This window comes from Pavona decussata, unplaced genomic scaffold (genome assembly GCF_977016875.1).
Source record: "Pavona decussata unplaced genomic scaffold, jaPavDecu1.1 SCAFFOLD_418, whole genome shotgun sequence".
NCBI lineage: Eukaryota > Metazoa > Cnidaria > Anthozoa > Scleractinia > Agariciidae > Pavona > Pavona decussata.
The window spans coordinates 67501-80000 of NW_028145780.1; positions in this window are offsets into that span (position 1 = coordinate 67501).

A 12500-nucleotide genomic window follows, 5' to 3' on the forward strand; every position below is an offset into this window, starting at 1 on the left:
TAATTCCCTGGCACGGGGGGAACAGCAGCAAGTTGTCCACAGGCAAACAGATTTGTTCGCAGAGTCTCCTCGTGTCCCTTTTGGGAACACCGTTAAGGGACCATTGTTTCCATCGACAAATCAAAATTACTACCGGACGTGTTTCCCAAATTTAAAGGGCGCGATCTATTCAACCTAAATTTCCGGTACAGAATCAAATATCTCGACTCGACAACCTATTGTCCTTTTTCCCGGAGATTTGGAAATTCCGGGAATTTTCGGTTCCATTGGCCATATCATTTCGCCAGATGCTCAGCCCAAGTTTCTTACGGGATTTAAAAATTACACTCGCGTTTTCTGAATGAATTTGCGATAATTTCTACTCATTTAGTTTGCGTAATGTGGCCGAACTATCCAGGAGCTAACGTCGTAGGAGCGGCATTTTTATTTCTGCGTAGTCCGCCGTTTCTGTAGTCGTTGAAAGAGTAGAAATAATCGTGAGGCAGCATAAATAAAATAAAGTTATATTTTCAGGTGTCTTTTTCGTTATCGCTGGGACCTGCGGAGACGACGACGACCACAACAAGAACGTCAGAAAACAATAGTTTTAATTAGCAAAACACTGGCTCTGCACGTGCGTTATAAACTTTGGTACATCTCTTTGTCGTCCTCTACAAAACAACGATGTGTAATCACCATTCAAGGTTTTATGGAGAACGTGGACGCTTGATGATTTATTTTCCTTTCCCTTTCTGAACTTTAAAGTCGCTCCTACGACGTTAGCTCCTGAATAGTTAAACCACATTACACAAACTAAATGAGTACCAATTATCGCAAATCGAAATTCGAACGTTCAATGTGTCCATGGCGTTCTGGCCGCGCATCTTTCGAAATTTCAGAAGCGAGCCGACTTGAAAGAAAATCTTTCTAGCAAACGCGATACGGCTTCAATCGAGTCGGAAATGCGCTGGAAGGATAGGTATTCATCTCTACTTTGATTCTATAAAGGAATTGGGACACCAGAGATGATTTCAACGGATTTATTCCGTTTCACGCTTCGGGCACGGCTGAAATAGAGTTCGGCCTTTCGTTACACTTAACAGTGTAAACCCGAATGACGCTAACTCACCGAAATCGCTCCGAATCGGCTTGAAAAGCTGGTAAATGACAAAGAATACAAGACGAAACAGGGTAAGTTGACTTTATTGACAAAACACTGTTATTTTCTGCCATTTTACACAAATCCGTTGTATTCCCATACAAATCCTTATAATTCAACGGTTCTCTGATATTGAGCTTGGGCTGCCTGTGCACCGCCCTATTTATTTTTAGGTTGAAGTTTCCACAAATCTAGTCTCCCATAGGAGCCTTCTAACCAGTCTTAAGCTTTGCATAATTCTCATGTGAATCCGAATTTCAATTCTCGCGGGTGATAGTATTGCCATACGTAGCTTAAAGGGAGAGTTTCACGGTTCGGCGCATGTTGAGCGATGACGTAGGAGCTGTCAAGCTTATTGTTTTTGGATGAATTAGAAGCGAATACAAAATACTGGCGCGCCGGATACGGCGGGCAAGCCTTATAACTTGCTGGCGTAGAATAAAATTGACCGGCCAATGTTTCAGTCACGTTTCAGAAAGAAACAAAAAGGTGCCCTTGTAAATCACATGGGGATTTTTGCAACGCTTCGTGCAAATGTCTCACGACATCCAAGAAATGCCAGAACTTATGCGAACGCATTCGGTTTTATTTAAGTACAATGTATTACGGTATATCTCGCGGCATGGATCTTTTTGATTACGCGCGGTTCGAAAAGCCGAGACGCTCCCTCAAACTTACGTACTTAGGACCAGCATTTCATCAGCATTCAGTGATAAACTAACTATAGTGTGTTTGTTCGATAGCCTGATTTTACTAGACCAGCGAAAAGGTGAAGAACGAGAAATCCCCAAGCTTCAAGAAGCGATGCAACCGTTTAGTAACAACAACAACGGACCGTCCTTCCGAAATGCTGGAATCAATGTATTTGAAAAACGTAGCTGTGGTGGCAGATAAAGACTGCGTTTGCCATTCGCAATTGCCTCAAATCTTTTGTTTGTTTGTTAACCACACAGGACTTCTACATCCACTCCACTCTCCGCTTTTACTTCTGTGCTTCCCGGAGTCTGCAGAACGTCCAGTCGCCGGTCGCCGGCCACGACGTTTCATTTGACCCGCCATCGACTAAAATGTCGATTTCGGCGGCAAAAATACTTTCAACATTACAAAAAACGAACTTATATTTACAAGAGGAAACACTAGATTACAAAAAGTGGAGAACAAAGAGCGGATGATCAAAATTCTGGCACGATTTTAACAGATTATATCACCACAAACTCACGTCGAATTTAGTGTCGACCCGCACAATTTATTTTTGAGCCGGTCTGCTCGCGCATGCGCTTAACCGTGAACATCAGCCTTTAAAATAGACCGATCTGTAAAAACACCTAAAAGGCTTAGTATAGGAGCTGTACGCTCCGTACCCTAGGTGCCAGACACTTTTCATGCGTGGTTTCCGGTTTAGGTCAAGTCTTTGTGGTTCAGCCTTCGGCCGAAAAAAGTGTTCTCGCCGCGCGCGGGAAAAAACCTCTGGTATCCAGGATATACACTCCGAGTATAATGGTCTCCTCTCTTCTAGCTTTGACTCGACCCTCCTACGTGAGAAACTCCCATCTTTTATTCTCAATTTCTCAGACTTTAATGTTTATGTCAGGTTTATGTACAAAATGATGACACTGACTGTTGTAGCTGAACTCAGAGAAAATGCGGTATTAGCCAGGTCAAGCTTAATTTGCAAACATCGTTGGGTGAAACAATGAAGCTTTGCCAAAAGTTGAGATAGAGCTGCATGGAATTGTACCAACATAAGGCTAGACAGAAATAAGTTTAAATTTTATTTCTTGAAGCTCCTTTGTACATAGACTAGCCTTTCTTAAATAGACATGAATCAAAGATACATCGATCATAACTGACCAAATACGTATCGCAATTTAAGTTCAATCTAAACTAACGACTATAAATCTACCAAATATGCAAATAATGGCATTGATTACGTATCGAATATGAAAAAGTACACCAGTATTAATTACCATATATATACAAAGTACAGATAATGCCATCAAATAGCTGTATTGAGACTTACAGTCCTATTAACTAGAAATCAGATTACGATTATTATGATCATTCAATGTGTATTAAAATTTTATGCCTTACAGCTCGAATCAGCGAAAATATTTAAATACCATTCACAATGTAAACAACCAATTGAGACAAAATGATCAAGCAAACTTTCGGCGTCTATATAACATCATTCGCAAGTTCAGCTGAAGCAAAATTATCTTAGATCAGTGTTAAATTGATTGTTGTTCAACTAAACGCTTAGTAATTTGCCCTAGCCTGAAACACAACAGTACAAAGGTAGACAGGGACCAATCAGAAGGCCCCGGAATAACAGATGGTAGGTTTTCAAAGACTTCACAAAAAATAACAAAATAAAATAGCATTCAACTCTGCAAAAATGTAACTAAATTGTAACATCGAACGACCATTAAACTTTTCCATCTACTTTTAGACAACTTCACCACTGAAACTTGGAAATTAAAAATTTATATTTGTCAAGATCTCATTCAGTATGGAGCACTTTCAATACGAATGTAACTAAAAAAAATGACGAACCACACTGCCAAACGCAACAGACCTGTTTTTTTTTTTGTTTTGTTTTTTTTAGTTCACTTTCTTTTAGTGCCCTCTTTATCACTATATTTTAAATCAACTTCAAGCGAGTCACGAAATGACAAAAATTATGTGCAACAAATATCCTTAGTAATCACAAGGGACCAAGGGGAATAACGTCAACTTGTCTTTGCTGACGTCGAAAAAGTGAAACGAGAGCTCTTTTAAAGTCTGGCATTTTGATTGCATATAAAATAGGATTGACAAGGGAGTTTGCAAAAAACAAAACGCCAAGAGCTTGAAAGAGACGAAAATCCACCCACCAAGGAACAAAAGAATAAACCGACAGTAGACAATATATCGTAATTGGGAGCCACATCAGCAAAGATACAACAGTCACAATGACCAATGTTTTAGTTAGTTTTTCCTCTCTGCCGGCTGCACCATTGTGCTGAGGATGAGCTCCACAATAAATCTTGACAACAATAGACGCGTAAGAAACACAAATAATAAATATACAAAAACCAATGAATGAACCAGCTATATAGGGATAAATAGCTCGGTAGGAAAGTAAATAATAAAGAGCAATCGTTAACACTCCAGCTGTAACCCAAATGATTGAAATAATAAATCCAAACACCCACTTTTTGATAATACGATGTCTAAAAGGACGAAACGTCGCGTGCGCTCTTTCTAACGAGATCGCAGTGAGGTTTGTCAGAGAAACTGTAAGAAACAAGGTTAACAGTACGTAATGGAGAACAACAAAAGGTAGTATTCGGGTATTCCAGAATGAGCATGATTGTCCTAACGCCACAAAATATGCGATTTCTGAGCATCCTCCCACAAACATATCTGCAACTGCCAGGTTGATCACCAGGTACATGCTGCGCCTACGAAGACTGCAGTTTTTTATAAAAACAATAATTGTAAGGATGTTAAGCGTTACTATAGCAACAGACTCGGTCATGAATACTGTAAGCCAGGCAATGCACTCAGATGAAGAGATCTTTGTCATTGTTTTATTCTTCTCCTTCAGCTACCAGGAAACTTGTTTCATTTTGTGTTCCGTTTTGTTGACAAGCATTATCCATCCCTCTGCAAAAAAAAATTTATTCGATATTTATATCTCTTTTATGTGCAAAAACTAAAAAAGCTTCATGCTTCGAGTTCTAGTCTTGTAATTGTTTTATTGTTGTTGTTGTTGTTGTTTTGTTGTTATTAGAAAACTGATTGTTTTCATATCTACTAAGGATATAGCATGAACGAAAATAGGTTGGATGATAAAGTCGACCAGTCAATAACATTTATCATTTGGAGCTGGCGGTACTCTCTGCGCGCGCGCGACAACTAGCCTTCGCTTTGACTTGGTAGAGGTCGACTTCTTATTGCACCGAAAGAGAGCATTACGAGCTACGGGGTCGCGAAGCGACAAAAATGAAAACAGATTTTGGAAAAAATCTAGCATCGGCCAAAATCCTGTCAGCTCCGCGGGTTATTCAACAATCAAATTATTGCCTTTCAAGGCGTCGCAAAACTTAACATAAAAAAACACAAAACATTATTCGCTTTGGCTACTATAATTGTACTGTCAAATTTAAACCAATTGTTAGTGCAAAGAGAAGAGTACGTTCAAAACATTTTTAAAGTCCATGGGCCAAGATTAACAACTTTTATATAAATGATATTAGAGGCACGAACAACAGGGTCTTTGTTTTGTGGAAAGGGCCAGGTCAAACTACAAAACGACGACCTTCACTAAAACAGCTCTTCCTGATACACCGAAAGATACGCAATTAATAGGGTCTTCGTTTGGTAGAAAAGGACGGGTGGGTATTCGTTTGGTGGAAAACACCGGGTCAAACTAAAACAACGAAGACCTTCGCTAAAACAGTTCGTCATACGCCGAACTGAAGATACGAAATTAATAGGGTCTTCGTTTGGTGAAAAACACCGGGTCAAACTAAAAAACAAAAACGAAGTCCTTCGCTAAAACACTTCGTCATACGCCGAAAGATACGAGATTTATAGGGTCTTCGTTTTGTAGAAAAGGCCGGGTCAAACTAAAACAACGAAGACCTTCGCTAAAACACTTTGTCATCCGCCGAAAGATGCGAAATTTATAGGGTCTTCGTTTGGTAGAAAAGACCGGGTCAAACTAAAACTACGAAGTCCTTCGCTAATGAAACTTCGTCATACGCTAAAAGATACCAAATTTATAGGTTCTTCGTTTAGTAGAAAAGACCGGGTCAAGCTAAAACAACGAAGAACTTCGCTAAAACACTTTGTCATCCGCCGAAAGATACGAAATTAATAGGGTCTTCGTTTTGTAGAAAAGACCGGGTTAAACTAAAAAAACGAAGACCTTCGCTAAAACACTTTGTCATACGCCGAAGGATATCAAATTCATAGGGTCTTCGTTTTGTAGAAAAGACCGGGTCAAATTAAAACAACGAAGTCCTTCGCTAAAACACTTTGTTATACGCCGAAAGATAGGAAATTTATAGGGTCTTCATTTGGTAGAAAAGACCGGGTCAAACTAAAACAACGAAGACCTTCGCTAAAACAGTTCGTCATACGCCGAACTGAAGATACGAAATTAATAGGGTCTTCGTTTGGTGAAAAACACCGGGTCAAACTAACAAACAAAAACGAAGTCCTTCGCTAAAACACTTCGTCATACGCCGAAAGATACGAGATTTATAGGGTCTTCGTTTTGTAGAAAAGGTCGGGTCAAACCAAAAACAACGAGGACCTTCGCTAAAACACTTTATCATCCGCCGAAAGATGCGAAATTTATAGGGTCTTCGTTTGGTAGAAAAGACCGGGTCAAACTAAAACTACGAAGTCCTTCGCTAATGACACTTCGTCATACGCTAAAAGATACCAAATTTATAGGCTCTTCGTTTTCTAGAAAAGACCGGGTCAAACTAAAACAACGAAGACCTTCGATAAAACACTTTGTCATACACCGAAAGATCGAAATTTACAAGGTCTTCGTTTAGTAGAAAAGGCCGGGTCAAGCTAAAACAACGAAGAACTTCGCTAAAACACTTTGTCATCCGCCGAAAGATACGAAATTAATAGGGTCTTCGATTTGTAGAAAAGACCGGGTTAAACTAAAACAACGAAGACCTTCGCTAAAACACTTTATCATACGCCGAAGGATATCAAATTCATAGGGTCTTCGTTTTGTAGAAAAGACCGGGTCAAATTAAAACAACGAAGTCCTTCGCTAAAACACATTTTCATACGCCGAAAGATTGGAAATGTATAGGGTATTCGTTTGGTAGAAAAGGCCGGGTCAAATTAAAACAACGAAGTCCTTCGCTAAAACACATTGTCATACGCCGAAAGATTGGAAATTTATAGGGTCTTCGTTTGGTAGAAAAGACCGGGTCAAATTAAAACAACGAAGTCCTTCGCTAAAACACATTGTCATACGCCGAAAGATTGGAAATTTATAGGGTCTTCGTTTGGTAGAAAAGACCGGGTCAAATTAAAACAACGAAGTCCTTCGCTAAAACACATTGTCATACGCCGAAAGATAGGAAATTTATAGGGTCTTCGTTTGGTAGAAAAGACCGGGTCAAATTAAAACAACGAAGTCCTTCGCTAAAACACATTGTCATACGCCGAAAGATAGGAAATTTATAGGGTCTTCGTTTGGTAGAAAAGACCGGGTCAAATTAAAACAACGAAGTCCTTCGCTAAAACACATTGTCATACGCCGAAAGATAGGAAATTTATAGGGTCTTCGTTTGGTAGAAAAGACCGGGTCAAACTAAAACAACGAACTTCGTTTGGTGGAAAAGACCCGGGTGAAACTGCAAAATCACAACTGTTTTGCCTGTTACAGAGCAACCAAATTTTGAACTACAAAAGAACGTAAAAGAGAATAAAAGTGCCAGTCGCATTCTTAATTGTGAGCAAAACTAACTCGTGTGTACCCAGGTCTTAATCTACTACCACCCCCGAATTCAAACGGCATCTTTCGCTCGCAGCTCGTAACTTCATAAAAAGTTCGGTTGCCTTGGCTTAAATGTCTTACCTGAGTGAAAGATGCTCAGCAGTAGTTATTCTTGTTCGGCTACCAGGCGGAGAACAAGCGCTTTCAAAATGTAACTCGGAAAACAAACTGAGTAAAGGGCAATTGAGAAGGATACGTGCTCAGTTGAATGATGTTACCCACATGCAGTAATAACAGTTGCCTGAGTAGACTTTTAAACTTTCTGCGTAAGCAAATTGCCAATAACTTGCACGATAATTTGTTCAATTTAGCGTTAAAGTAGAATTAAGATGATTTTTTTGCGCGGTATATTTACCGTCGGTTGCATGGACACAAAACAAAAAAAAAAATGTTCTAATAGGGTGCCAAACAGGACGTGTTTTGCCGCCAAACATTTAAAGTTTGACAGCCGTTAAGCAAACTGTCATGTCAGATCAGCGCGTTCCACCCATAAGCTTATTTTATTTTTCTCAACTTGCAGGCATATTTCTCGCTCAGAAACATCCTTAAAACTTCCGTTGCAGCTGTTCAAGGCTGCCATTTAGATTTGGCCTGAATTGAGTGCCTTCTGTTAATTTAGCAAGATCAGATCTCATTGATCATTTTTGTGGGTTATAACTGGTACATGTTGATCACAACCGTATGATTTATCTCAAAAATTATTTCTTTCATTTTTATTGAAAGGTAAGTTTTGGATAATTGCTGTTTCTTTTTTGCGGTAATTTGTGCTGAAAGTTTCCACTTTTGGATCTTCGTTTAAATATCAGCTTCCTTAGCTTTCTGGTAGATTAAAGTGATAAAACAGCTGCTTGGAATAAATTATATCTATCTGGAACCTGCTGCTCAAATCAACATTTGAAATATGCTTTAGTAATACGACGCAGATTCGGTTAGTAGACCATCAGCCTTAAGACTCAAGACTCTGTGAGGTTGCAATGGGGTAATCGCGGGTACATGAAGGTACCCGAACACAGCGAACCTTGCGTGAAATAAGCATTAACGTCCTGTATGTTCACGCCATCTTCTGCACTCTAATAATATAGTAAAGCCTAATTAACCTCAGCTTGAGACATGTAATAGCCAAGGTATGTACCGTCCTGCACAGGTAATTAGCGGTAAAGTAGAATTAAGTTCATTTCTTGCGTGGTATATTTATTGCTTTCATAAAAGAACTATCATTCATATTGGCATAAAAACTAGACTTAGCAGACTGACTTAATTAGACTGAATTCCTCGTACGAAAGGTTAATATCAGTTTTCAGTGATCTGAAAAGTCAGATCAACAACAGATTCTTACTAACATGTAAAAGATACTTGAGGTGCATTACCAACCGTATCCTCTATTCTTTTGACAAAAAAATACATTGTATCGTCATCCACTGATAAACAACCTCATACCTTATGTCACCTGATATCCTCTTGTATGATAACCACTCTGGTATAGCGGCTCTCTGTTTAAATATTTCGCCTCATTAGCATATATTAGCATAAATTAGTGTAAAGGACAAAACTTGCTACTGAAAGATAAATGATGATCTTCATAAATTGAAAAAGCTTGGCAATATTAGCATGTTCTTAGTAATTTGTGCGTATCCCTTGTAGGCTAAACAGTGTATTGATAAACGAACGTTATCAGTACGAAAATATGCATAGGAATATATGCATAGCAATATATTGTATTCTTTATGAATTTCAGTATTATGAAAGAAAATTTCTCTGAAAATATTCAACATGTCACACCAATATTTACACTGACTACCAAGAGTGACATGTTCTTTAAGTTTTGAGTGTCCATTTGTTCGGAGCTGGTTGTTTGATATATGCTAATAAGGCAAAATGTAAACAATGACGTCAGCAAAGGTCTCTCTTAGAGTTTCTTCATTGGATAGCTTTTAATTTGTTACTATTTCCCTTTATTATTAGTTTTTCATATTATAATGGTTTCCCCATAATTTATAATGAATACCGCCCCGCTGATATTATCCTGTCGTCAAAGGAAAACAGACAATCGGTTGTCGAAGTTTCCTATAAAGTTTCCGTTGCAGCTGTTCCAAGGTCGGCAATTTAGGTTTAGCTTGAGTTAAAAGCATTTCTTTCAACTCTCATGTTGTCATAAGTTCAGGCTTCGATGGTCATGTTTGTATGTTCTAACGGATACATGTTTATCACGACCAATATTGAATTTATCCCAAAATTGTTCCTTTTATGTGTTGTTTAATTAAATGTCCTGCAGGACTCGAAGAGTGGGGGTTTTTCTTTCTGGTTTAACCGGCGCCTTTCTTGCGTATTTTTTTTCCCATGGTTCTGGATCCCAAAACGGAGTTCGGCAGTTTTTCGCCTTTCTCAAAGAATGACTTACTCAAAACGGCTTCAAATAGTTTTTGAAAGTCTAATTGATATAGCGAGTGGCTAATGTACAATCCTGGGAGCCTGAGCCATATTTTAAAGAGCCCCTGCATGATATTTCCGCCACAAAAAACTTCAAAAGGACATAATGCCCCTTTATGGTCTTGCCTGATTACATGCGTCCACATGCATACAGATATTCCTGCGGGAACAATATCACTGCTGAGTGTCCCTGGAGAGTTTTTTGAAGTTACTGGAGTACAAAATCGCTCTTAAACCATCATGTGTTAGCGAAACTTTGCAGAAATGTCTCCTCAAGTTTACTGAAAAAGAGAAATCCGGCACGTTTTCCGCTTATTCTTATTACGTAATGCAGTGAATCGAACGCAACCTTGATATGATCAGTTATTGATGGCCAGACCCCTTGTTCTAAGTATCTCACCAGAAATGAGCTCGGTGGGGAAGCTGGTAGCAGAAACAACTTGTCGGCCAGGGATATTAGGTTTGTAAATTTTAGATTTAAAGTAAATGAATGCGGTTCTTGGACGTTTCACCGCCCTATTTATTTTTAGGTTGAAGTTTCCACAAATCCAGTCTCCCATACCAGCCTTTCTAACCAGTCTTAAGTTTTGCATAATTCTTATGTGAATCGAAATTTAAATTTTCGCGGGTAATAGTATTCCCATGCGTAGCTAAAAATAGACCGATCTGTAAAAACGTTCAGGAAAAGGCGTAGTATAGGAGCTGTACGCTGCGTACCCTGGGTGCCATAGACTTATCATGCCTGGTTTCCGGTTTCGGTCAAGTCTTTGTGGTTCGGCCTTCGACCGAAAAAGCGTTCTCGCCGCGCGCGAGAAAAAACTTCTGGTATTCAGGATATACGCTCCGAGTATAATGGTCTCCTGTCCTCTAGCTTTGACTCGACCCTCCCACGTGAAAAACTCTTATCTTTTATTGTTAAGTTCTCAGACTTTAATGTTTATGTCAGGTTTATGTACTAAATGATGACTCTGATTGTTCTAGCTGAACTCAGAGAAAATGCGCTAATTAAAAATATATGCCAAGTTATTAGCCAGGTCAAACTTAACTTGCAAACATCGTTGGGTGAAAAAGTGTGGCTTCGCCAAAAGTTAACATAGAGCTGCTTGGAATTGTACCAACATAAGGCTAGCCAGAAATAACTTAAAATTTTATTTCCTGATGCTCCTTTGTACATAGACTAGCCTTTTTTAAATAGACGTGAATCAAAGATACATCGATCATAACAAATCAAAGAGGTATCGCAACTTAAGGTGATTCCATCGAAAGAACGTTTGTAATGAGAATTTTTTGAAAATCTCTACAGATGTTAAGTCCATCTAGTACATCAGAAAAATAAAATAAAAAGAGGGGGTCACCGTCCTTGTTTTCACCCTAGAGGGCTGTAGTATCTCACTATTTTCTAGGCATGTGATATATTATTGTGGCATATTAAAGGAGCTAGTCTTCAGCGAGAAGTGCTTACTACTTCCAGAAAGTTAGTACTGACAATGAAATTCTAGCATTTTTCTTTTAACAGTACTGTAACTTTGTAGTAAAACGACATAAAGTGGCTAAATAAATTAATCCCATAGCATAACAGGGGACATTCGAGCGGTTGTACGCTTCCCGCGAAACGTCCAAAATTGATCGTAGTAGTGATTTCACAATAATTTTTCGAAATTGAATAATGAAAAATTATTGAAACTGGGATATAACTTAGAGAGTCGTATTTTCTTTAATTTCGTTGAATAAAAAATGGGGGTCACCGTGTTCGTTTAGAAGGAAAGGACCATTTATTTTCCTGCCGAGCTTAACCTCAAGGAAATCCCGCAATGTTGTGCGTGCGCGCGCTCGTGCGCGCGCTAAATGACGCGAAAAATTATGCGCAGCAAGGATGCGCAATGCAATTCAGTGGAATCACCTTAAGTTCAATCTAAACTAACGACTATAAATCTATCAAATAATAATTATGCTAATAATGGCATTGATTATGTATCGAATATGAAAAAGTACATCAGTATTTATTACCATAAATACACAAAGTGCAGATATATCCATCAAATAGCTGTATTGAGTGGCGAGATAATGGCATAGCAATATAAAGAAAAGACCAGTTTTTTCTTTATGTCGTTATGTAATGTTTAAAACACGAGCAGCAGTTTTTTATCGGGATTTAAAACCACGAGGCGCAGCCGAGTGACTTTAGACCCGATAAAACACGTGCTGCGAGTTTTTTGAACGGCTTCAAAAACATTCCTGGAAAAGCGTGTGTCAAGAGAGTTCATAACAATGATGTTTTTGTGAACAGTGGACATTATATTAGCATACGAGCAAAACATTAAACACCGCACACTAATAAGGAGGAGGTTTTATCGGATATAAAACCACTGCACGTGATGTTTTATTGGCCATTTGATAGGTCATTGGGCTTATGAA